General features: G+C 46.0%; 1 long non-coding RNA gene across 1 annotated transcript; it reads left to right on the top strand.

The window, feature by feature from the left end:
• The first annotated feature begins 1573 nt into the window (after positions 1–1573).
• LOC307195211 lies at positions 1574–26932 on the top strand. Its single transcript, XR_013830757.1, has 3 exons — positions 1574–1731; positions 19462–19733; positions 25556–26932. It is a non-coding gene; the product is annotated as an uncharacterized lncRNA (long non-coding RNA).

Below are 26932 nucleotides of genomic sequence, written 5' to 3'. Positions count from 1 at the left end.
ACATGCGTTCACTCCCCCCAGGGCTTCATCTGATGCCGGCTCATGCTACGGACTGGGAAGGACTGAGCACCTGCCATACAGCTCGGATTTCCTGACATGCGTCCACGGCACAAAAGCCATAGGAGGTGCTTTGGGAAAGAGATCCTGTAATCATATGTGTGTGGGAAATGCTGCCCATTTCTTTCTTAAAGCTTCAAGACCGTGGTGGTGATGCACAGGAAGTGTCCAGAACTGTTACGGTTCCACAATCTAGACGTTTCTCTAAACCTTCTGAAACGGATGAACTTCCTTTTCTTGGCTTGTTGTGTTTGGTTCTTCACTTCTGAGGCCATGCAAGGGAAAGTTCAAAAGACATCAGAGGAGAGAGAACACAGAGCAAGAGAGAGGCCTGCTGGTCCTGCAATCCCCTAGAGAAAAATCTATGCTGGAAAGGGGTGGAGCTTCTACTCTAAATATTTAGTAAAAAAAATAAAAAAATAAAAATTGCTATGCTTTCTGAGCCACTTTATATTTTTTCTCCTAAGACTTCACCGAGACCATGATTCAGCCTTCCATTTTGTATCTGCAGAGATTTAAAGCGGGGATTAGACCTTAGGTATTTCGGAAAACGTCTAATAAGCTTCCGTCCAGCCGCGCTGGTCTCCGCTCCCTGGCCGGAGGCCCCGGGAGCACCAACCTGCGTCCCCCGTGGGCGCCGCCTCCCGCCCTCCACTCCCCCGCCAGACGTCCGGTGACTGCGGTTAGGGACACACGCTCCTCCAGCCGAGGGAGAGCCGCGCTTCTCCCGGTCACAGCGCAGCTGCCTTCCTCGGAGCCAGGCCCCTTGTAGATTCACTGCAGCGTGGAGGCTTGGGACGAGGGACCACTGTCACTGCCCCCCAAACTGCAGGCCCCGTCCTCTGTTCCAGGCCCAGGCCGCGGTCGGCAAGCTGGAACCTCTCTTTGCCTCCACTGGCATCGGGCAAATGCCTTCAAACCCGGAAGACAGTGGCTCGGCGCAGCTCCTTGTTTGAAGACTACAGCTTGGTGGCTTCTAAGAAAGAGTCCAGACTCTTGCAGGACCACAGCCATGTACCGTCCCTGGCACCACGTAGACAGCCAGAGCGCCCAGGCCGGGTGACCGGGTCTCCGGTGCCCCGCCCACGCTGGATGCCCGCCTGGTCAGGCACACGGCGCACGGCCATCCTCTCGCTGGGCCGGCATCATCGCACCCCAGTGTCCGCGGATGGCTTGCCTGGGCCACGCACAGCGCCGGGCAGAGAACACGGGCCAGACGCCGTCCATACAGTGTCCACTGGTCACTGGGCAAATCCTGCCCAGGGCCACTCTGCCGGGTGGGCCAGGCGGCCGTGAGAGCGGCTGGGGCCAACCAGGCATCACGGATGAGCCACGGCCGCCGGAGCAGCGCACGCGGCCACCTGCTCTGCCCGGGGGAGCAACACCCACGCCGTCCAGAGGCGGCTGCGAGACCAGAAATGGGCCCGGAAAGGGCGCAAGGGGGGCTAGTCCCGCGAGACGCGATAGAGGCGGAGTCGGGTGGGGCGGGGGTAGGTGGGGCCCCGCCCAGCCGCCAGGGGACAGAGGCCGCGCCGCAGCTCCGCTTGGACTTAGTGCGGGCCTGGTGCGCACGCGCCGGCTGCTGGCGCTGCTGCTGCTGGTGGCGCTGCTGCTGGTGACGCTGCTGCCGCCGGGGTGGCGACCTAGGACGTCCTGCATCCAGCCTGGAAGAGGGTGAGGCGCGGCAGGCACTTCCTGTCGGGGCTGGTGCTCTGTGGGGAGTTTGGCTGTGCTCCGGGCGTCCCTGGGAGGCAGTGCTTCAGGCAGAGGGTGGTGGGCCTGGAGGTCTGGGAAGGGCGCTGCTGAGGAGGGAACAGAAGTGAGGGGCTCGGAGGCGGGGCCGCTGGGGAGGACGGCCTGGTCGGCTCTGTCACTGTCACCTGGGGGTGTACGAGGCGCGTGCCGGGACCCCCGGGGCAGAGGGCCCCCCAGCGGCCGCCTGCTTCCTCCACGTCCTGCTGCCTCGGGTCGAGCGCCCGCTCTTCCCACCCAGGATTCTTCGGCCCTGGGTTCGTGGCTGTCTGAAATCCGCCTCCGGTTGAAGCGGGTTGGGAATGAGAGTGACGAGACCTGGATTCTGTGGCCGGAGACCCTCGGTGGCCCAGAGGTGCCCAGAGGCACGGCTGCAGGGTTTGGGCTGAGCGTCCCGGCAGCGTCCGCGTCGGCCGGTCTGTGCACCTCCCGGGACCGAGGCTGGCGTGGCCCGTGCCTGGTGGCCAGCCCTCCGTGTGCCTTCTCATTTCCTCCAGTTGTTTGGTGACACTTGGACCTTCGTCTGGTAACGAAAAACCATGAGGCGTGGCGTCTCACCCGGGTGGTCCGTGATCCAGAAGTGAACCAATAAATCCCACACTGGGAAGCTCAGTACGGCAGAGAGTGTCAGGCAGCTTTGGGCCGGGCAGTCGGCGTGGCCAGGGGCGCGTGGGCTCCGCTGCAGCAGCTGTTTGCGCAGCCCCCTTGGCGTCATGCGTTCCAGAGGAACCTGGTGCTCGCAACTGACTTGCGTTCCAGCTCTGTTGCGGCAGCCTCCAGGGGCATCTCGCGTGTAATTCAGCTGGTACACTCAGGGCCAAGCCAGCTTCCTTAATTTTCCTTTTGATAACTCAGGCCTCAATTTTATAGCTCAAATGAACATGATTAATAAGACAGATCTTACTTAGCACTTAATTAGTTAACAAAGGGCTTGTCAAATTCTGAAGCTGAAATTTGCTCAAAAATATAATGATTATACAGTGTGGTTATGCAATAAAAGTAAGTTGTTTTAGCCCAAACTGACTATAGCTCTTGTGGCTTTTTAAAGGAGAGGAAAGAGTTTTTCTACTCCCTTGGAGGAATTGGTGGTGAAGGGGAAGCCTGGCATCCTTATTCCTCTAATATTGGGTTGCCCAAAAAAGTTTGTCTGGGTTTTTCTGTAAGATGGTATGGAAAAACCGGAACGACCTTTTTAGCTAACGCAACAGTTCCATCCGCTAGTGTGTGCGGTTGGACCGGGGGTGCAAAAGCGTGTGCCCCTGGTTTATGAGAGGAGCCCATCAGCCTTTCCTGATGAGACACGGCTTCCAGCACGACTGACGGGTCCCCAGCGGGAGCAGGGAGACCAGGCTCTTTGGGGCAGGGAGGCTGAGGTGTGTGGGATGGACAGCATTCCACGGCCCAGACTCTCAGAAGTCGGTCCCCACACCCAAATGTCCCTTGTGAGTGACCTGTGAAACTCAGAGAAGAGGGACACGGCCCTGCCTGGGTGATGAGGTCATCTTCCTGCAGGTGAAGGCGGCACAGAGAGAACCCCTCAGAGCTTGGCCTCGTCACCCCACCATGCGCATGGATGCTGGCAGGGAGACACACAGGAGGCCACTCGGGGGACAGTGCACCACCAGGGCGCCAGGTGAAGACATGACTCATGACAGTGTGACGTGTAGGGCAGGGTCAGGTAACACGGAAAAAAGCCTGGAGCAAGCTCCCGGCGTCCTGCTGCTCCGCTTCCAGAGCAGGATGCGGGGTGCCAGCATCTCCTTGTTCTGGTGGAAATGGCAACGCGAGAACAGAAAATGAGACGGGAGTGCATCTCAGCACGTCCACACAGCGCACCCGTCACACGCGCAGCCGCAGAGCGTCTCGAGAAGGCGGATTCAAGCCAAGTCGCACTCGGCGTGTGCCGGTCAGGGCGCGCCTGTCCCCCCTCTTTCTTTTGCCCCAGCTCGACGCGCTCAGCCCCTTGGAAGGTTGTCCCCTCACCCCGTGGATTGCTTTCTACAATCTACACCCTCAGCAAGTGGTTCTTGAATGGCGGGCATTCAGTTGGACTCAACATAAGTAAATGCTCTGTGTCAAGCCCTGCTGTGCAGTGATGTCACCCTGTAGCTTTTTGACCCAAATCTCCTTCCTGGGAGTCACCCCTCACATACTGATGTGTTGTCACTGGTTTTCCTGCTTCAGCTGCCCTTGGGTCATTGGTGGGTTGGCAAACACTGGCCCTTTCAGCGTCTCCCTGCTCTCAGCCCCTCCAGCTGCTCAGCAGCGACAATACCCCTTTCATCCCAGAAGGTCATCTCTGGGCCAAACACGCAGGAGGCCCGACGTGGCATCGTTCTCTACCTGTCAGAGGACGTCCACATACCCAGAGAAATATTCCTTTTCTTCAGACAGAGAAGTGGGCAGGGTGACCCCTCCAACTTGACGCGATACAGCTGTAAGGGGTCGTGGGAACGGGGAAGGAACTTGTGTTATCTCACAACCTGCTTTTTGCCACTCACAAGCTTTGAGATGTTCCATGAGGTAATACCCCTTCCTTTAACTGCAGCTGTGCACATTCCTGTGCTGTGGGAACAGAGTCAAGACGTTTGGAGACACTGAAAGGCATTCTCTGTCTCGAGGTGGAAGGCAAGTAGGGAAGTACATGGAGACTTCTGGTGTCCTAGGAAATGGAGCTGGGAGCCTTTCAGACTTGTTTAGCAGAACAGAATGGATTTTGAGGTCAAGAAAATGATCTTGTATTTTGCCAGAAAAATCTCAATTACATGTGAGGAACCACCTTTTTCTTGCTCTAATGGATTTTTTCCAAGATGAAGTTAGTGATGAAACTGGCTAATTTGCATATTTGCAGGGAATAAAAATTGAGTCAAGAATTTTTCATTGGGTGGTTCACTTTAGCAACTTTAAAAAAAACTTAAAAGGAATCCAATGCTTCTTTCTTGTGATTATAGAAAGCTGTATTAGTTTAAAAGTTCTGGGGCTTCCCTGGTGGCGCAGTGGTTGGGAGTCCGCCTGCTGATGCAGGGGACGCGGGTTTGTGCCCCAGTCCGGGAGGATCCCATATGCCGTGGAGCAGCTGGGCCCGTGAGCCGTGGCCCCTGAGCCTGTGCGTCTGGAGGCTGTGCTCCGCAATGGGAGAGGCCACAGCGGTGAGAGGCCCGCGAACCACACACACACAAAAAAAGTTCTACCATTCTCTATCACATCTGGTTTTTTTGCATGAATTGACTCTTTTTTTTTTTACATCTTTATTGGAGTATAATTGCTTTACAATGGTGTGTTAGTTTCTGCTTTATAGCAAAGTGAATCAGTTATGCATATACATATGTCCCCATATCTCTTCCCTCTTGTGTCTCCCTCCCTCCCATCTCCCTGTGCTATGCGGCTGCTTCCCACTAGCTATCTGTTTTACGTTTGGTAGTGTATATATGTCCATGCCACTCTCTCACTTTGTCACAGCTTACCCTTCCCCCTCCCTGTGTCCTCAAGTCCATTCTCTACATTAATGTCTTTATTCCTGTCCTGCCCCTAAGTTCTTCAGAACTTTTTTTTTTTTTAGATTCCATGTATACATATATATGTGTTAGCATACGGTATTTGTTTTTCTCTTTCTGACTGACTTCACTCTCTATGACAGACTCTAGGTCCATCCACCAAAACATCTAGTTTATCTATTGTTGAAGCTCAGAGGGCCTTTTGCTTTAATTTGGGTAAAGCCTGTCTGTAGCAGCAGGTTCCCAGGGTTGCATCCCTGACCATCCCCTGACTTCTGTCAGTTCCACTCTTCTTCCCTTGTTGACCCTGAGTTACGTTTCCCACAGTAACTTTCAATTCCAGGCATTCACCCAATTTTCCTTTCCCAGGTTTCACAAGGCAGGCTCTCTGAGTTTATGAGAACTTTGAGCCCATCCGTAGCAAGTCAAATGCTGTCTCCCTCCCAAGCGCTGGGGTCTAGAACCTGTCACTCTGGTTCTGCCTTGTTCTCTTCTCCCAGCCGAGTGTGTTCATGTCTGCTGGCCTGCCTGGGTTCAGGTGGACCAAAGGCGATGACCCGTCTTCAGGTGTGATCCCCCTCCCTCTGGGTGCTTTGTGAGGGGCAGGGGCAGGCACCGTTCGTTCACTGGCTCGCCGTCCACAAGTATTCCCTGAGTGCCCCCTGTGTGCTCTGCTCTAAGTGCTGTGAGCTCGACAGTGAGCAGAACTCATGGAGAGAGAACATTAAACAAGACAAGTAAATGTGAAGTTAGGAGTCTTTGGAGAAAAGACAGGAGAAGGGGTCTACTCAGGGTTGCTAGGCAGGCTTCACAGACAGGGACATCTGCAGAGCTGAGGGTGGGCCGTTGGGATGTCTGGGGGGAGAGCAGAGGAATTGGATGCAGAGGTCCTGAGGTAGGACCTTGCTCAGTGTGGTCAGTGAGCAGCAGGAGGGCCCCAGGGCTGGAGCAGAGAGAGGGGGAGGGGTGGTGATGGCCGCAAAGAGGACCTGTCGGCAAGGGAGTGGCACAGACTTGTGATGGGGCCTCTGAGAGGACATTGGGTGACATGGGAGACCGTTGAGGGTTTAGAGCAGAGAAGTGATTCAATTTGACTTAGTTTTCCAAAACCTTACCCTGATGCTAAGGGCTTAGACAACCAGGAGGTCAGAGGGCACAGTCCCCTCACTTCTGCCACTTCAGGGACCTGCAAAGCTCATCGAGTCTGACAGTGAGTCCCAGAAGGCCTCACTGAGAATTGTATACTCACGGTTGTGGTTTAACTCAAGGAAAAGGCACAGACTAAAGTCGGTCAAGGGTAGATGTGTGTAGCACAGGGTCCAGGAGATGCACAAGTGGGGCCTCCGATGGCCCTCTCCCCGTCGAGTCAGGACTCTGCCGGTATGTGTGTGATGGCCAGCCAACCAGGAGTCACCCAGCCTCGGTGCGGAATTGTTCCTGGGGCTCTGTTATGTAGGCATGAGTACCTGTCCTCGTGGCTTATCTGTCCATAAGTTCCCTGCCCCTGAAGGCCTCAGGGCCCACACCCCACATCACATTGCTGCTGCCTGGCCAGCCCAAGGCTCCAGACACACACAGATCCCTCCCAGGAGCTGAGGACCGAGACCAGACCCCTTTGGGGACAAAGGTGGATTCTTCACTGTGCATCTGTCTACTGTGTTAAGTAGTGACCACTGAGTCTCACGGAGTGCTGCCAGCTTTGACCCAAATATATCTTCTCAACCAGAGCAAGAACTGTAAACATAATTAACATTTCAACCTCTTGAAGCAAAATGGATTCTTATACATCAATAATATGACTGTATACTCTGACTGGAGAAATACTAAGCAAAGCATTGAAGGCTTAGGCAGTTCCTAAAGCAGTAATTTTAACTCAGGCCTTGGCAGTGTTACCACTTAGGAGCGATGTTGATTCTCCTGATGCGCCGTCACTTCTCTGGTTCAGGGGAAGATGCAGAGGAGCGTTTGTGTGATTGATTATTCAGTGAATGGACAGCCGCCTGCGCTCACCACATTGCGTGTCTTCCAAACACCTGGCTTATAAATAGCAGATATTCGCAAACTACTGGGGTTGCTGGGGCACCAGAGCCTCCCAAAGACCTTCAGACATTGCTGATGTCCAGGAGCTCACAGACCAGGGAGCACTTCTAAGAACAAAGCTGGAAGAAGCGTTTTTCATTGTTGTTGAGCATCAGCTGTGAGTGATGGGTGTTTCTGGAGAAGTCTCCTGTCCCAGGACACAGAGGGTCATTATGAGGGAGGGAAGCACAGGGGGGCCCTGTGTACTAGGGAGCGTCACTGGGGGGGACCCCCATCAAGGAGAGGTTAAGCATATGCACATACTGAAAACTCAGAATTGGCCACAGGCCGCGGTGTACATGGAGTGGGGACCTCAGACGGTGAAAAGGGGACTGTTGCCTGGTAGAGTCCAGAGGATAAGAGGTTGCTGGGTTCATCCTGAAATGAGAGTTAAACAAAGTCATAGGTGCTATAAAAGTTGTGGTGGCTTCTGCTGAGGTAGTTCAGAGAGTCGGTTTTCCTGAAAGAAACACACGGGTGATTTGGAACAGTGTGTTAAGACCAGTCTTCCTTTCCTTTAGAAGCGAAACAGTAAGAACTTCCCTCCTCTCTTCTTTTTCCCTCCCACGGTTGCTCTTTCTTGCCCAGTTTCCTAGTTTATTGTATTTCATACTGAAGCCTCAAAAACTGTTGAACAATAAAACGACCAGCAAAGCCGGCCGAGGTTGTCCTCTCTCCTCCTGCAGGTGGGACGGCTGACTCAGCCCCTCCCAGGTGTCCTCCGGACAAGCTGCTGTTGATGAAAGCAGAGTGCTGTCCATGTGCAGTGCTGGAGAGGATGAAATATTTATGGTGGGGATTCCACACCAGATGGAAGAATTGGGAATGATCCCTCACTTTCCTGGGAAAGCAAACCCACAATCTCTAAATCCCATAACCTGAGCACAAATGGCTGTTGGCTCACGGACTCCAGCCGGGCCTTCCCGCCTCCCCTGTGTGGGGACAGATGCTCAGGGGCAGAGTCCGGCCGTGACTCATGCGTGACGGTAGCGCTCGGTCACGCCTCGGAAAGCTGCAGCCTTTGGGACCGCGCTCAAATCCCCGTTAGGGATCTTTAGAGCAAAACCATATTGCTAGAAGGGATTCCTCTGTGGGCCATGAATTAACGAGGCTTGTCGTACGGAACAGTCCTCAGGGGCACCGACTTGTTGGTTCTAATTTGTCCTGTACTTTTACAGCTGGTTTGCTTCCTGGACTTCCAAGATTTACAAATTGCGAGTGTGCTTGTGAAGTGGTGGAATCTACTTGCACATTTGTTTCTAACTACTGATTGTCGGGGGATAGTAGAATTCAAATACTTGCATAAGCTTTAGAAACCGAGGGTCAGTTCGGTGAACACTTCTAGGTGTTATTCCTGTAAGAGTTGAAAGTTGAGCACATCCATGGTTTTCTTCCCTGATTTCTTGTTACCACATTCCTATGTACGTCTGAGGATAAAATGGTTTCCCATAACGTTCTCAGTACCTACTAATTATGTCTGATGTTAGCAGTTTGGTTGATTTGTTCAGTTTTAAATTATTTTGTATTTTCTAAACAGCTAAACAGTGTTTTTTTCTCTTGTACACTATTTATAGGTACTTTTACGTGTGATAATATGCCACATTTTCTTCCAACAGCCTGGACCTCAGGCCTGTTCTTTGCTAAAACAACACAAGGTTTAATCCTATTAATCCGTGGCATCATGACAAGAAAAATGCCATATATGTACTTTTATTTTCCTCAAGTATTCTAGATATTTTACAGATGGTGGCAAAGGAGTGTATTAGCTCTTTGGAAGCAGAGCTTAGAGTCAGTGTGATTTTATTAGAGTTAGCGGTGGAGGAAACAAGGAAATCATTCCCTAAACACAATGTCAGTCACCATTTCTCATGCAAAAATCATTTAGGTTGTTCTTTTATCAAAGTTACATCTGTATCGAATAATTTATTTATACTTGTTCATACAATTTTTATAATCTTTTCCAGGGAAGAGGAAACTTGGGGCTTGAGTTATATCTATAATATTTTATTTTTCAATAATAAAACCCCAAAGCAATATGATAAAATGACATTCAGTGGAGGTGGGTGGAATGGTGGGTACATAGGTTTTTGTTATATTTATTCTTATTAAATTTATGTTTATTAGATTATTTCCAGGGTGGCTTCTGGCTTATGCATGTTTGTGGAGGCAGAAATTTTCTATACTTTCTAATCTGTTCATAATCAACTATAAATATAATCTTGGCTTTACTCTGAGCAGTTAGCATGTTTTTGGATACAGAAAACCCAACTGAAAATGACTTAAAGAAAATATCAAAGTCACTATTTCACATGACAAGAAGCCCAGTGACGGAGTGGCTTTAAGTTGAGTTCACAGAGCTGCCGACCAGGTAATTAATGCCCACGGTCTTCCCAGCTTTCTGCTCTGCCGTTACCAGCCTGCCTTCCTGTCCTTCGTCTGCCACGGCCGCAAACTGCAGTTTCTGACATCTTTTCTGGTTTTGGTATAGGGTGATGGTGGCCTTGTAGAATGAGTTTGGGAGTGTTCCTCCCTCTGCTATATTTTGGAAGAGTTTGAGAAGGATAGGTGTTAGCTCTTCTCTAAATGTTTGATAGAATTCGCCTGTGAAGCCATCTGGTCCTGGGCTTTTGTTTGTTGGAAGATTTTTAATCACAGTCTCAATTTCAGTGCTTGTGATCGGTCTGTTCATATTTTCTCTTTCTTCCTGGTTCAGTCTTGGCAGGTTTTGCATTTCTAAGTATTTGTCCATTTCTTCCAGGTTGTCCATTTTATTGGCATAGAGTTGCTTGTAGTAATCTCTCATGATCTTTTGTATTTCTGCAGTGTCAGTTGTTACTTCTCCTTTTTCATTTCTAAGTCTATTGATTTGAGTATTCTCCCTTTTTTTCTTGATGAGTCTGGCTAATGGTTTATCAATTTTGTTTATCTTCTTAAAGAACCAGCTTTTAGTTTTATTGATCTTTGCTATCATTTCCTTCATTTCTTTTTCATTTATTTCTGATCTGATTTTTGTGATTTCTTTCTTTCTGCTAACTTTGGGGTTTTTTTTGTTCTTCTTTCTCTAATTGCTTTAGGTGCAAGGTTAGGTTGTTTTTTCGAGACGTTTCCTGTTTCTTAAGGTAGGATTGTATTGCTATAAACTTCCCTCTTAGAACTGCTTTTGCTGCATCCCATAGGTTTCGGGTCATCGTGTCTCCATTGTCATTTGTTTCTAGGTATTTTTTTTATTTCCTCTTTGATTTCTTCAGTGATCACTTCGTTATTAAGTAGTGTATTGTTTAGCCTCCATGTGTTTGTATTTTTTACAGATCTTTTCCTGTAATTGATATCTAGTCTCATAGCTTTGTGGTCGGAAAAGATACTTGATACAATTTCAATTTTCTTAAATTTACCAAGGCTTGGTTTGTGACCCAAGATATGATCTATCATGGAGAATGTTCCATGAGCACTTGAGAAAAATGTGTATTCTGTTGTTTTTGGATGGAATATCCCATAAATATCAATTAAGTCCATCTTGTTTAATGTATCGTTTAAAGCTTGTGTTCCCTTATTTATTTTCATTTTGGATGATCTGTCCATTGGTGAAAGTGGGGTGTTAAAGTCCCCTACTATGAATGTGCTACTGTCGATTTCCCCTTTTGTGGCTGTATTTGCCTTATGTATTGAGGTGCACCTATGTTGGGTGCATAAATATTTACAATTGTTATATCTTCTTCTTGGATCGATCCCTTGATCATTATGTAGTGTCCTTCTTTGTCTCTTCTGATAGTCTTTATTTTAAAGTCTATTTTGTCCGATATGAGAATTGCTGCTCCCGCTTTCTTTTAGTTTCCATTTGCATGGAATATCTTTTTCCATCCCCTTACCTTCAGTCTGTATGTGTCTCTAGGTCTGAAGTGGGTCTCCTGTAGACAGCATATCTATGGGTCTTGTTTCTGTATCCATTCAACCAATCTGTGTCTTTTGGTGGGAGCATTTAGTCCATTTACATTTAAGGTAGTTATCAATATGTATGTTCCTATTCCCATTTTCTTAATTGTTTTGGGTTCGTTATTGTAGGTCTTTTCCTTCTCTTGTGTTTCTTGCCTAGAGAAGTTCCTTTAGCGTTTGTTGTAAAGCTGGTTTGGTGGTGCTGAACTCTCTCAGCTTTTGCTTGTCTGTAAAGGTTTTAATTTCTCTATGAAATCTGAATGAGATCCTTGCTGGGTAGAGTAATCTTGGTTGCAGGTTTTTCTCCTTCATCACTTGAAATATGTCCTGCCAGTCCCTTCTGGCTTGCAGAGTTTCTGCTGAAAGATCAGCTGTTAACCTTATGGGGATTCCCTTGTGTGTTATTTGTTGTTTTTCCCTTGCTGCTTTTAATATGTTTTCTTTGTATTTAATTTTTGACAGTTTGATTACTATGTGTCTTGGCATATTTCTCCTTGTATTTATCCTGTATGGGACTCTCTGTGCTTCCTGGACTTGATTAACTATTTCCTTTCCCATATTAGGGAAGTTTTCAACTATAATCTCTTCAAATATTTTCTCAGTCCCTTTCTTTTTCTCTTCTTCTTCTGGAACCCCTATAATTCGAATGTTGGTGCGTTTAATGTTGTCCCAGAGGTCTCTGAGACTGTCCTCATTTCTTTTAATTCTTTTTTCTTTATTCTGCTCTGCAATAGTTATTTCCACTATTTTATCTTCCAGGTCACTTATCCGTTCTTCTGCCTCAGTTATTCTGCTATTGATCCCATCTAGAGTATTTTTAATTTCATTTATTGTGTTGTTCATCGTTGCTTGTTTCATCTTTAGTTCTTCTAGGTCCTTGTTAAATGTTTCTTGCATTTTGTCTATTCTATTTCCAAGATTTTGGATCATCTTTACTATCATTATTCTGAATTCTTTTTCAGGTAGACTGCCTATTTCCTCTTCATTTCTTAGGTCTGGTGGGTTTTTATCTTACACCTTCATCTGCTGTGTGTTTTTCTGTCTTCTCATTTTGCTTATCTTACTGTGTTTTGGGTCTCCTTTTTGCAGGCTGCAGGTTCGTAGTTCCCGTTGTTTTTGGTGTCTGTCCCCAGTGGCTAAAGTTGGTTCAGTGGGTTGTGTAGGCTTCCTGGTGGAGGGGACTAGTGCCTGTGTTCTGGTGGATGAGGCTGGATCTTGTCTTTCTGATGGGAAAGGGACCAGACAAAGTCCCTATTCTTTTGTCTCTGTTTATTCTTTTTTCTTTTGTCCTACCCTGGTACGTGGGGACTTTCTTGCCTTTTGGGAGGTCTGAGGTCTTCTGCGAGCATTCAGTAGGTGTTCTGTAGGAGTTGTTCCACGTGTAGATGTATTTCTGGTGTATCTGTGGGGAGGAAGGTGATCTCCGCGTCTTCCTCTTCCGCCATCTTCCCCTCGTCCCTCCCATACACATTTGGCCATTGGACCAATTATTTTCGGGTAATGTGTTAATGTCACCCAGAATTAGTCTCCGTGGAGCACATTTTGACAGTCACTACCATAACCTAGTAACTTGCTTGTGAACCAAACCCTAAGCCTTTGACAACTTAGTCTGTTCTTGTTTATCTCAGAAGCTGGCTGAACCAAGAGTAGCATGTCTCTGTGGCCCCCACTGTTTCCAGCTGTGCCATTGCCACTGGAATCGACTAAGATTAAAAGGTCAGAAAACAAGTTTGTACATTTACACTCACGGCTGACCCCCACCATTCCGAATGACCTCCCCATGACCTTGTATGGGCTGCAGCATGGGGAGTATTTGCCAGCATGAGGTCCCCCTAGTTCTTGAACCCCATCAGTGATGGCAAGGTGGCCCTTCATCTGGAGGACGGGCTTGGAGACAGTGCCCTGGGGCGACTGAGTGGTGTGTCTGCATCCCGGCTTCTGGGGGCACAGAAATGAGCCCGTTTTCCTACCTCACCCCTGGCAGCATGTTCCTCTTCCACCTGGGCGGTGCTCTTTGGTCCAAGGATCATAATCACGTGTCTGTTTCTCTATAATCCACATCCCGAGGCTTGGTGGCAGTCATATCCAGGTACCATAGTCATTTATTATATGTTTTCGTGATTAATCCGGTGGGTTTTTTGACCAAGGGATATTTTTGTAGCACATTTTCTATTACCTGACCATGTTAAATCCACAAATTTATGGTTTTTCACAGATGTTTTAGTCAAGTGTAGCCATTTGTTTCCCTCAGATCTTTTGCGGGGGCCTTGACAAGATGATGTCTTCATTAGCATCTCCAGACTTACTGAAAGTGTCCCCTCAACACCACCACCACCAATAAAAGCAAAAGTAAAAAAAGGTTGTTTAGGGTCATCTTGCATTGCTCAACATTAGGACCCAGCCACTCCTTAAGAGGCCCTATTGGATAATTTAAGAATAACGTGAGACACCAAACCTGCATACTAGGAGCACATGGTATATAAGGGGAGTGAAAAGAGCAAGAGAGAAGTTAATAGTCACTTGCTTAACAGAGCAGGAGACCTTCCTTCTTAAGAAAGGTCATACTTTCGGTCAACATTTCTGATTTTGCTTTTGTCTTTACCAAGATACTTTTACTTTTTTTTAAATTAAGGTATAGTTGATTTACAATGTTGTGTTATACAGCAAAGTGACTGAGTTATACATAAGTATAATTCTTTTTTAAAAAAACTTATTTTTCGTTATGGTTTATCACAGAATATTGAATAGAGTTCCCTGTGCTATACACTAGGACCTTGTTGTTTATCCATTCCGTATATAGTAGTTTGCATCTGCTGACCCCAAACTCCCACTCCATCCTTCTCCTGCCCACTTTTACTTTGTTCTAATGACAGTTTGTTAATCCAATTTCCCCTCTCTGTTATTCTTGAGTTACCACTTTTTCTTTACTAACTTTGATGTACCATGATTTATAATGTCACTAAAACATTTAATTTAGTTACAAGTTTTCCCAGTATCTAGAATCCTACATTTTCTTTCCTTATCAGACTTGAGCTCAAACATCCTGGAATTTGCTACAGAGTCTGCACGTTGGGTCAGTGGTGCATCAGCTGTCTGAGAAGAGAAAGCAATGCCAACCTCCTTCCATGAGAACACGAAGGAACAGTCATGCATAGGAACCTGTGTCAGGTAGAATCTCAGGTGATTAATAGACAACAGGTGCTTGCAAACACAAACAAACACATATGTTTATAACGCGCTGGCCTCTGCTTTTCATGATTCCCTTTATCTTTTCCTCAGTTCCGTTTGGTGTTCCCTTTCTAGTTCTTGGCGTGGAGGCTTAGAAGGTTTTTTCTCAGCTTTCCCCCCTAGCGTATGTATTGTGGATATAAATTTCTCTCCTACCACTCTTTAACTGCAACAAATGAGTTTGACTATGCTTTCAATAGCCTTATCTAGGTAAAATTGATGTACAATCAACTGCACTAAGTAGATTTATTGATATACAGTAAACATACAATAAATATTGTATATTGTATATCAATAAATATACTTAGCAAAGTAAGGACAGAAGAATAGAAATACTGTAGGAACTTCCTAAAGAATACCTTTTTAAAAATCTACACCAAATCTGGTACTTAGAGGTGAACTATAGAAAGCCCATTTCCTCTTCTGAGATAATGACAAGCCTTTCCCACTGTCCCTGAACAAAATGTCAACTCTTTGCAAAAGCCAGAGTCCCTTGGACCCAGTTAATTCAGGGCAAAATACTAACATATATTTATTTATTTACTTACTTATCTATTTGAAGTATAGTTGATTTACAGTATTAGTTTTAGACGTACAATGTAATGATTCAATATCGTACTCCATTTAAAGTTATTATAAAATAATGGCTCTATTCTCTGTGCTATAACATATCCTTGTTGCTCATCTATTTTATACATAGTAGTTTTTGTATCTCTTAATCCCATCTCCCCAGCTTGCCTCTCCTCTCTTCCCCCCCTGCACTGGTAGCCACTAGTTTGTTCTCTATATCTGTGTGTCTGTTTCTGTTTTGTTATATTCATTTGTTTTATTTTTGAGATTCCACATATAGCTGATATCATACAGTATTTGTCTTTCTCTGTCTGACATTTCATTTAGCACAGTACCCTCCAGGTCCATCCACGTGGTTGCAAATGGCATTATTTCATTCTTTTTTATGGCTGAGTAGTAGTCCTTGTATGTGTGTACCACATCTTCTTTATTCATCTGTTGATGGACACTTAGGTTGCTTCCATATTCTTGGCTATTGTAAATAATGCTGCTATGAATATCGGGGTGCACATATCTTTTCTAATTAGTGTTTCATTTTCTTTGGATATATACTCAGGAGTGGAATTGCTCAGTCATATGGTAGTTCTATTTTTAGTTTTTTGAGGAACCTACATACTGTTTTTCATAGCGGCTGCACCAATTTACATTCTCACCAACAGCATACAAGGGTTCCCTTTTCTCCACATCCTTACCAACATTTGTTATTTGTGGTCTTTTGGTGACAGCCATTCTGACAGGTGTGAGGTTATATCTTATTGTGTTTTTTATTTGTATGTTCCTGACGAGTAGAGATGTTGAGAATCTTTTCATGTGCCTGTTGGCCACCTGTATGTCTTCTTTGGAAAAATGTCTATTCAAGCTTCTGCTCATTTTTTAATCAGGTTGTTTATTTTTTTGATATTGAGTTGTATGAACATTTATATATTTTGGATATTAACCCCTTATCTGTCGTATTACTTGCAAGTATTTTCGCCCACTCGGTATGTTGTTTTTTCATTTTGTCAGTGGTTTCCTTTGCTGTGCAAATTTTTTAAAGTTTAATTAGGTCTCATTTGTGTACTTTTGATCTTGTTTCCTTTGCCTTAGGAGAGATCCAAAAATAAATATTACTACAGCTTATGTCAAAAAGCGTTCTACCTTGTTTTCTTCTAAGGCGTTTTAAGGTTTCCAGTCTTACATTTAGGTCTTTAATCCATTTTGAGTTTATTTTTGTGTACGGTGTTAGGAAGTGTTCTAATTTCATTCTTTTACATGTAGCTATCCAGCTTTCCCAGCACCACTTGTTGAAGAGACTGTCTTTTCCCCATTGTATGTTCTTGCCTCCTTTGTCATAGATTGATTCCAAAGACTGACTTTATGGGCCAAGTGATCTTCAGTGTTGTGTGCTCACCTTTCCTAGCAAATTCTTCATGTGTTCACTTACATTGGATGTATGGACTTAGACCTAAGTTCCCCTTACCGGAATATATAAAAATAAATATTACTTGAACAAAATGTCATAAGACTGGGTGGCTGGAAATATAAATTTTCAAGTTCTTTAATACTCACTATTTAACCTTGCTCAAAAGTTTCCTAGAAAATAAATTTCAGTTTTGAAGCCTGTCTTTTGCAAAATCATATTTAGTACAATTTTCCTCCCCACCTACCTTGATCCACCACTTTCTACATCAGTTTGCTGTCATCTGGCAAAGCAGTTGTAAAGAACCATTTTTCAAATCAAACCTTTTGAAACAGTATTCCCTCCTCAACGTAAAATAATATTAATAAAAACTATATCAAAACCTGAATTAATATACCATTATCTTTAATTTCTGTTTTCTTTGTTGCAAACTGTCAAGTCAGATGGGCTAAACAAACATGTGAGTGACCTCTGGAAAAATAAAATTATACTTTTAATGGCCAACAAGTAAATTAAACAAATTAAAACTTAGCATGATGAAATAAAGAATTTAAGGGCAGTTTTAGTAATCCTGCCAAGTTTTAGTTCAGTTGGAAAGCAATTGGAAATGATGAAAATTGCATTCAGACCCTGAGTTTTAATAGATCATTAGTCAGGATCATCTAATCCACCATTGTTTTTAACAATTCTTAGAAGTGTTACTGAACTACTTGAGATAAAAAGCAAAAATATTCACAGAGCTTTGGCTGTAAGAGTTTTTGATTTTTTTTCTTGGTGCTGGTAAAGAAGTCTACAGAAGCAAGCCCTGTGTCTGAGAGCCCCAAAGTGGCAATTATCATGCTTGGTTTCAGTTCCTGAATGACTTTCCATCCTCCTCCTGTTTCTCACTAGGGAGAAACATTAATTTACATTTTTTCTACTTCTTATTTCTACTAAAAGACACAACATTTTGGGGAAGATAATGGAATTCAGAAAAATAGGTATCACTATAATAAAGATGGGGAGATATTTTCCTCAAAATATTAACAGAGAAATACATACACATTTCTGGTTTTATGTGGTCAAATTGCAAACCTTAAGCCCCCTAAGCTCACACCGATTTAAGAGGTTACCACATTCAGAAAAATAAATGAACACCAAACATGATAGCAGTGTCTTTCATTCTCTCTAGTTTGATAGTCCAAGGAAGCAAAATATTTTCCACTTTATAAAATCTTTAAAACCGCCAGGGGAGACATGCTGGCCTTCTCAGTGTTGGAGCAGAGAAAGCTTCAGCTAACCATATGGAAAACACATAAGGAGACCAGATTTTTCCAGTCCATAATTCAGTGAGAGTTAGGGTCTTACTTCCAACACCAGAAGTCTTAGGAGGTGACTGGTAACTCCACACACTGCCAAGTTTTTGAAATTGGATAAAGGATGAGGGTAAAGATGGCTACCTCTGTACACATGAAACTGGTTTACAGTAGTGATTATGCATTTTCCTTTTGTCTTTTTCCCCCCTCTTAAAATAGCACGAACATGATATTATGTTGACTAAGAAAAATAAACGAAGCAGCTTTTCTCTGTAGGCACCACTTATTAGGATAAGAACCTTCCAAAGAAAAGAGGTAGTACTCCATAATTTGAATCAGATTTTGTTAAAAAAAATCTAGGTCCATCCATTCATTGAAGCATTCATGAATTTGTTAATTAAGTGAACAAATACTGATCATGTACCTGTTCCCATGTTCCTCACTGAGGCAACAACTCATAGCAAGTTAGGAGCATGCGTTCTGCAGTATGACTTCCTGGGTTCAAATCTGAGTACCGCCAGCTAGCAAGGGCCATGCTGGGGCCATCGCTAAGCTTCTCCAAGTGTCTGCCTTCACTGGTGTGGTAAGCACATTGATGGTAGGCTGTTGTGGATTTGTGGTTGCCTACACTATCAGGTGTAAGACACAAGGATAAGTGATTCTCTTCACTAACAGCTCCTCTTGTTGCTAAAATTCCTGACTTTGTTAAAGAATGTACACAGTGAAGTCCCTAATCCAGGGGAGTTACCACTATTTCAAATATCTTTTTCTCTGTTTCATGATATTATTGTAATTTTATTGTGTTTATATCAACTGTAATATCTATTTTAGCTAAATAAAAACATTAACCAGGCTAACCTTCTTTTTTAATTCAGCAGAACGCCTGAGGATACTTGCTGTGTTTGCCATCATACCTAAGTCAACTATGCCTTTATCATATTTGGGATTTCTCTACCTATGGGATTACATGTGAATAAATAAAAGCAAAACTCACCCCTCGATTATGTGGATGCTTTTAGCCATTGCTTTCTAGAATAAACACGCACGTGATTTAGATATGTAATTCCGACTCTGTTTATTCCTTAGAAAGGACATTTAGTTTAAAAGCACGTTCAAGGTAGAAGAAGTGCAAGTTCTTCTGTTTGGTCTGTTTAACAAGTTTCAGCGCAAAACTTTATATCCAGCATCACAACAAATACAAGTGAAGACAGAGAAATTTTCAAAATGAAAAATTTCAACCAATAGACCATCTAATACCAAAACCTTTCAGTGATAGATACTGGGAGTAACGAAGATGGATCAAGAAGCCGACCAAGGCTTGGTCTTCTTCGTGAGAGACCCCAGTTGTACTTCTTGGCAGTAGTATCTGAAAAATGGTAGAAAGTACTTTCCTGTCTCTTCCTCCATGTGTTCGCTGCCTGTGACCAACCATGAAGGAGGTGACCAGCTGCAGCCATCCTCTGGGGTGGACCCTGGTGATCCCTGCCTCTGGGCTGTGAGTGGCGCCAGTGACTCACTTTTAAAGGGGGAACGAGGCAGAAGAGAAGACATCATGAGATATCACTCTCAATATTCAGTTTTAGAAAGACCCTGACTGCCATCCTGGGGGCTTCCCTTGCTCTCTCTCACTTCTGCTCTCTCACTTTTGCTCTCTCAGTTCGCTTGTGCTGGGGAAGCAGATTTCCACGCTGGAAGCAGTCTTTTGGAGAGGCCCATGTGGCTCAGCAAGCATTGAAGCCCTCATCCCCACCGTCCATGAGGAACTGGAGCCTGCCAAGGCCATGTGAGTGCAAGTGGACCCCTCCCCATCCAGCTTCCAGATGAGACCGCAGCCCTGGCTGGCTGTTTGACTACAACCTCATGAAAGACCTTGAACCAGAGGCCTCCAGATAAACTCTGCACAGATTCCTGATGCACAGAAACTGTGAGGTAACTAACGTCTGCTGTTTAGGTCACTAAGCTTTCGGGTAATTTGTTGTGTAGCAGTAGATGGTAATTCATACCCTAATGCCTTTAAAGCTGCTTGTGAGGCAGAATTCTGAAGTGCATATGACTTTCTTCTCTTCCCTTTCTTTTATCATTTTCTTAAAATGATACACTACTACAGATATTAGGAAATAAGTTGAGGTAAACTACAGGAAAACCAATGGTGACCCACTATATTCTGGGAGGTAAACGTATAGACGTGAATTGGTGGAAGGCATCTGGGTGTACATCCTGGGTAATGTTTTCAGTGTACAAAGTAAGCTAAGAACTGTAAAGGAGCATAAAGAATTGCAAAGACTAGTAGCTGGATACCTTACTTTCTCTCGTTAGTTTTGAAAAATGATTTTAGTCATTATATCAATGGACAGAGAGACCAAGAGAGATGTACTTATTCTTGCTGTGACAGCATGAGTTGCAAACAGTTATCTTGTTTATAAAGGTATAAAGAGGGAAAAAAAATACCCAGTAGAATGTGGAGCCTATTATTAAAAAGTCTAAATAAAAATACTTTTACAACTAAAAGATTTAAGGCAGAGAGGGAAAGTATGATTTTGATGGTCTCCAAAATGCAGAAAATTATTTCAAAGGAGTATTTCAAATTATTAATAAAATATAAAATGATACGTCAGCTAAAAACAAAGACAAGTACTGAGAGGTAAATGGAGCTAAATAATAAAAGGGAGGTTTGCAATAAAACTAATATTGGCCTGATTTATAATGCAGATGGGAGGCAGTACAGGCATAATTAATGAAGCATAATTAATGATGTCGAGAACCAGTGATGTGGGAGATGCACTGGAGCATCTCCTTCAGGCTGAACAGGAGGACAAACACCGGAGGGGACGGGAGACCCAGAGGTGAGGGATGCTGAGCCCAACACGGGACATGGCGACAGAGGGACAGCTCAGGTGCCTGTTCCTGGATGGAGAAGAAGCTTCTCCAAAGTTGATAAAAGAACACTTACAGTAAGCAAACATGGCAAAAGATTTTTAAAAGAAGAAAAAAAATGTTTTCAGCATTCTGAGAGAGCAAGCTAATTAAAAACAGATTACAAAAATCTGGCAGACCTCTCTGCAACAGTAAATCCTAGGAGATAAAGGAATGACGCGGTCAGCTAACGACAGAAGCATGTTCTGACTGGGCCTGCCCACCCAGCCGCTCTTCGGTGGGAAGACAGCAGAGGTACTAATACATAAATCCAGTTGATCTATATTAATAAATAAACATTAATACATTAAAACACAGCTGGTCTTATTCCAGGAAAAAAAGGTGTTTGTTATTTAAAAATGTATTTATAGAATTCACAACCTATGATTATCTTGACAGCAGCCAAAGGAACATTTAATAAAATTGAAACTCATAATTCATTAAAATTATAAAGACAGCTTTCCGTCTTGATAGGGGACATTAGTCTGAACCCCACAGATGATGTTGCAGTCGCCGTTTTGGCCCTGGAAGCGGTGAACTCGGAATAATGGCAGGACTGGTTTAGAGAAAGCGAGAGGCAAGAGAAGGAAGCAGGTGGTGTGTGTGTCCAGGGGAGAAGAGAAACAGGGCTGTCAACGCTGAAGAGAATACTAGCTGCCTGAAAACTGGAGAGACTTGTGTGACCATAAGATGTAATAAAAACGATTCTATTCACAGTAACAATGAAAAATTCCTAGGGATGACTGTGCTAGGGTAAAGTTCTTTTATGAAGAAAATATAAAAATTTTCATCAAGAAGATCTGGATAAATGGAGAAGACATAAAATATTTAAAGATTTACATTTTTAAAAGGAACCTGTAACATTTTTATACAGTTCAAAGAAAATCCCTAATGCAATTTTAGGAGACAGTGACAAAATTAATCTACAGCTCATTGGGAAGAATAAACATGCTAAACTTTTCAAAAGTAACCTGAAATGGAAGGGTGTGAGGGCCGTGCTACACTGTCACACGCTTTAAGAAGGGCTTAGTTAAAGCTGTAAGGTCCCACCAAAGCAACAGAGACTGAATAGAATACAAGTCTAGAAAGATACTCCAGAATATGTGGGGATTTGGTGTAAAATTAGAGTGACACCTCAGCTCAGTGAATGAAGAAGGGTTTATTTTCACAAAAGCACAGCAGGAAATAATGGGCAAACAGTTCGTAGTAAAATAAAACTAGAATTCTGCTTTAAACCTCATAGACTAAATTCCATGGGGATCAGAAATGTAAATGTTAGCACATTAACCGTGAAGTAGAGAAGAAAGTACAGGTTAACGTTCATACAGTCATGGGTGGGAAAGGCTGTCCTATGTCTGACACGGTCAGTCATGTGATCAAGGGAATGATTTAGGCTTGAATATGTACGAATCCCAAGTGTTCACGTGAAACAGTGAAACACCAAGGACAGGCTGGTAAGAGTATTTATAGGGAGAAGTTTAACAAAGAAGGCAGAAAACAACTGACATCTCGATAAAAAGATCAAACTTGACCCTGGACGAGGTCATCGCTAGAGAAGACACACGAGAGAAGGAACACGAAGGAACACGTGGCAACACGTTTAACTCAGGGTGAACAGCATGCAGCGTGTGGTGGGTGCCTCTTCCTTCCCCAGTCGCGAGGGCCGAGTAGGATGCAGAGACTGAACACGCACGTGGGGCGTAGCCTGGTGCAGCGTGCTCTCGGAGCGACGGGCCCTCAAGCTTCAGGACAGCCCCTCGGCAGGCACCCGGCCTCGTGCTGTGGACAGAGGGCCCTGGCTGGCCACAGACGCGGCCCGGGGACAGAGCGCCCTCGGCCTGAGCCCCACACGTCTGATCTGAAACCTCTGGCTAAGCAGACCCGCCTCCAGGAGTGAGGACACAGAATGGAACTGCGTCTTGTTACCCGCTGACCGGGAGGTGGGAGCCCGAGAATGGGGCTGGGTGGGTCCACCTGTGGGTGAGCTCACGTGTGTCAGTCACCGAAAGATGTTGAGCCTCCACTGTTGGTGAGACATCAGGGGACAGAGCAATCTCTTACTACTCTTGGAATTGGGAAATACACGTGTACACCAGGTCAGCAAGGACAAGAGGTTATGCGGCAGGGCGTGGCGCCTGGCCTCGTGACCCTGGGGCAGCTGTCCTGGCCGGTCGAGTGCCGGCTCCTGTATTGCATCGTCCCAGCAGCCGCTATGTGCTTGGGGGGACGTGAACAAAGGGAGTCGCTGGGCTGACTCTGGGTCCAAGGGTGCTTTGAAGCCTTGTGTGGTGTCAGCTTCTCCAAGCTAGGTCCAGGGTTCCCTTTGGGTAATGAGTCTGGGTCGGAGTCACTACGAGAAATTGGCGTGAGATCCGGCAGGCAGAGCGAGGCCGCAGCCCCACCTCCTCCTGTCCTTCCATCCTTCCTTCTCTCTTTCCCTCTCTCTGTGTCTCTCTAGCTCTCTCTGGAATGGCCAGGCACGGGGGCAGGCTGCCTCTCTGTGGCTGTCTGCCGGCTCACCTTGACCTTGATGGGGCAGCATCGGGGGTCCAGCCCCCCCTCCTCACACAGGACCTTCTCCCGGGGTGCCTGGGAGCCTGGAGCAGGCCGTGGGCAGCTCGGGGGTGGCAGAGGGGGCCCTCCCCCACAGGAGTGGAGTCGACACACAGTTGACCTGATCCATCTCCAGCGGCCCCTCATCTATTTGTTCACAAATCGTTGAAGGGAAGGAGTTTACTTTGGTTCTTAAGGTGGCGTCATTTACATTTGGCACGTCGTTGTTACTTTTATGCATATTATGATGATGTTTACTAGGCTCAGGCATAAGGCAAAATTGAACTAGAATCATTGTTTCCCATTAAATATTAAGGGTCCCTATTAAAAGGAAAAAATGTACTTTTCTCCATCCCTTTCCCCCCAAAATAAGTGACTTAGAAAATCACTATCAGAGAAAAAACAAGATTTGGGCAACGTTTTGGAAAGGTATGCTTTTGGGAAAGGTAGGTTTTATAATTCACACATTTTTCATGACCAAAGAAGAAATAATGAATCCAAGCAAACTCTTAGTTCTCACTAAGTAATAATGTAAACAGAACTTTCTTTGCAGGACCGTAAGGCAGTGTGTAAGGAATGCACTGGCGCCACCTAATACCTTGAAAGACATTATCTACGATCAGAGAGAAAACAGTTACAGAAAAACAGCTGAATAGATTAATTGGCAGAAGGGCCCACATTGGACGTGATTTGTAAACGCTAGACCTTGTCGCTTAGCTCAGCTACAATAATTGTGATAGGCAGAAAGGTTTTAAAATGCATTGGAATGGGTATCTGAATGTAGAGTCTTTGAACTTTCTTGGGTTGAGGAGATATTAGGAAATATTTTGGGGACAGGGAATATCTCACGTCAGAAGCCAGAACCCAGCCGGGAGATGGCAGAAAGACTGAGAAGTGGCTGTGGTTCCGAGGATCTGGTGGGTTTTTTCTGGGCAGGTTTGTGAGCCCCAGTGACTGACCAGGTGAACCGGGATGCGGCCCTTCTGGGCGCTGACTTCATTTGTTCAGACGGAGCGTAATTGCTGGTCTCAGAAAGCAAGGCTGTCTTGCTGAGTAAGACCCACAAGGGTGGCAATGGTGACTTTTCTCCCGACACAGAAGGGAACCAGGTTCTTGAACACGCTCAGCACACACCTAGTGAGATAACACCCACTGGCCGAGGGGCTTGCCTAGGGAAACATAAAGCCAGTCTGTTAGGCCGGGTTGCAGAGTGCGGCTTATGCAGCTGACCTGCTAGGTTATAAAGGGGGATCTCAGAGGGAGGTGGGGCAGGGAAAAGAAGAGAGGAAACATGGGGGAGGAGAATCAATGACGACTGCAGCTGGTACATCCTTTGAATTCACCCCCTTAACCTCCCCCCTTAACTGGAATCCTCAGTTCCTTTATCCATCACTCCTAACGTCTTGTTACTAAATGTGGTCCCACCACAGGCGCTCACTGAGGACATGGGAGACCCAGCTATTCACACACTGTCTTCATTGACTAGACCGTGTTCTCTGTAGTCCTTGATCACAGCCAACGTCAGATTTAAAAGTGATCCCTTCATTGGATGAGCTTGGTGCTTCCACGTGGAGAAGCACAGCAGGTGGACCCATGCAGCCATCCATGCTTACAGACACTCCAGAGACAGGCTCGTGGCTCAGCTAGAACAGACCAGTCCACGTGGGGTCAAGGACAATGGGTGATTTTATTTGTTTATTCGAACTTTCATCCAGACATTTACGAGGTTAACACCACATCTCAGAAAACACACAAGCGTGTTAGGGAAATGCCTGGGTCCTGCCAGTGAGAGTCTGCTGGGCAGTGGGCATGGGCACGTGGCCCCAGCAGGTGGCCTGGGTGGCTCGATGGAGAAGAAGCACAAAGGGGGGTCCACAGGTGCCCCATGTCCTTCCGCGTGGTCTGTGCTACTCCTGGGCCTGGGAGCCTCCCCAAGGGAAACAGCAGAGGTCCAGAGAGGAGGGGCTGCTGGGCCACAGCTGTCCTCCAGGCCCCAGGCTGGGTGTGGGAAAAGGAGAGGGACCTGCCTCCGTGCCCCAGGCCTCCTGCAGACGGGGTCTCTCCCCATCCCACGCGGAAACAATGTCTTTTCAGGAGCAGACTGTATGCTGATGTAACAAGGAGCTTCCTTCCCACTGGGCCGTAACCTGCCGTCACAGCCCCGTCTGCGGGCCCAAGCCCCGCTGCTCACCTCGGGCTCCAGCTCTGGACCCGAGGCTGCTGGCTGACCGCCCTGCCACCCAGGGGAGAAATGGCTATCCCTTTCCGTTCTTGTCCGCCTTCAGGTCGTGACCCCAGTGGGCCTGCGCTGTGGGAGCCAGAATCCAGGTTCCCGTGGGATGTGACAGCCGCCATCCAGTGCTGCAACCTTGGCCTGTGGCCTGACTGGAAGGCTGGGTTGGCCTGCTCCCGGCCGTCGGTCACCACACAGCCTGTCCCAGTCGTTTGACACCGATTCAGCACAGGCTGGTCCCCAAAGCAAACATGCGAAATAGTTTTATGAACAGACGACACAATCTTGGAGTGGCCAAACATTTGGGATAAAGCTTTACATACAGGACTACTTCTAGGTGAATTGTTTCTCCTGCTCATCATACTGATTTCCTGGTGGAAAGAAAAATACTTCTAAACAGGGAAAATGTTTTCAAAAGAGCAACTCTAAATTTTCCCCTCAAGACTAAAATGCCATGTGCTCCTTGCCCCATGCGGCAGCCTCTCTGCAGGAGGACTTCTTGGGCCTGTAAGCTTCATGGTTCTGGGAACTTCCCACCTCAGGCACAGGGTTGGTCCCCCTCCCCTGGGCTACAGCTGGTTGGATGAACCATGACCTTCTGACCTAAGTGGGCCCATCAGATCACACGTCCTGGAAACCGGGAACTGACGCTCAGGACTGACGAGGAACCTTGGAGCAGTGGTGGCTGCCAACTCCCACATGGGCAAGAGAAGCAAATGATGGAGTCTGCCTGTGCAGGGAACAGAGTGGTCCATGCGGGGAAGGGAACTGAGTGGTCCTGTGTGGGGAACAGAGTGGTCCATGCAGGGAACAGAGTGATCTGTGCACATGGCCCAGCTCCACTCCTCCTTTGATGTCAGGCATCACCTCATATTCTTATAATAAAGGCCCCCTATTTTTATGCCAGGACAAGTGGGTTGCTACTTCTTACAACCAATGCCCCTACCTGCTATGACCTTTACACTTTTTGGTAAATATGGGATGTTAGAAATTCACAGGCACGTTCCTGTGGACTGGGTTTGGGCTCACAGCTGATAATATCTGGACTCCCTCCTGCACTCTCCTCACACTCTGAGCACCCCCTTTCATTCTTGGGGGTGGGATGAGGTGATGCATGGTGGGAGGGTCTCCGAGCCTCATGTGGGACCCCAGGAGGGCCCAGGCTTCCATTGCACTTGGGGGAGAGGTGGGGTAGTCATCACTCTGCCTGTCTTTCTCTCAAAAATTAAAAAATGTAAAATGGGACTGTCTGTCTCTTTGCGTTTTGGAAGCTCTTAGATGCATGAAGGAAAGACTCCATGAGGCTTTGGTTGAGAAGAATGCGCTCACCTCGTGTCCCGTGTCTCACAGCTGTGATTCACCCCAGGGACCACCCTATTCTCCATTGCCAGTGTGTCAGTGGCGTCCTGGCTGAAATTTCCCTCAGGGA

Source organism: Stenella coeruleoalba (assembly GCF_951394435.1).
Source record: "Stenella coeruleoalba genome assembly, chromosome: 12".
NCBI lineage: Eukaryota > Metazoa > Chordata > Mammalia > Artiodactyla > Delphinidae > Stenella > Stenella coeruleoalba.
Note: the sequence above shows the minus strand (reverse complement) of the source record. Positions and strands in the feature narration are given on the sequence as shown.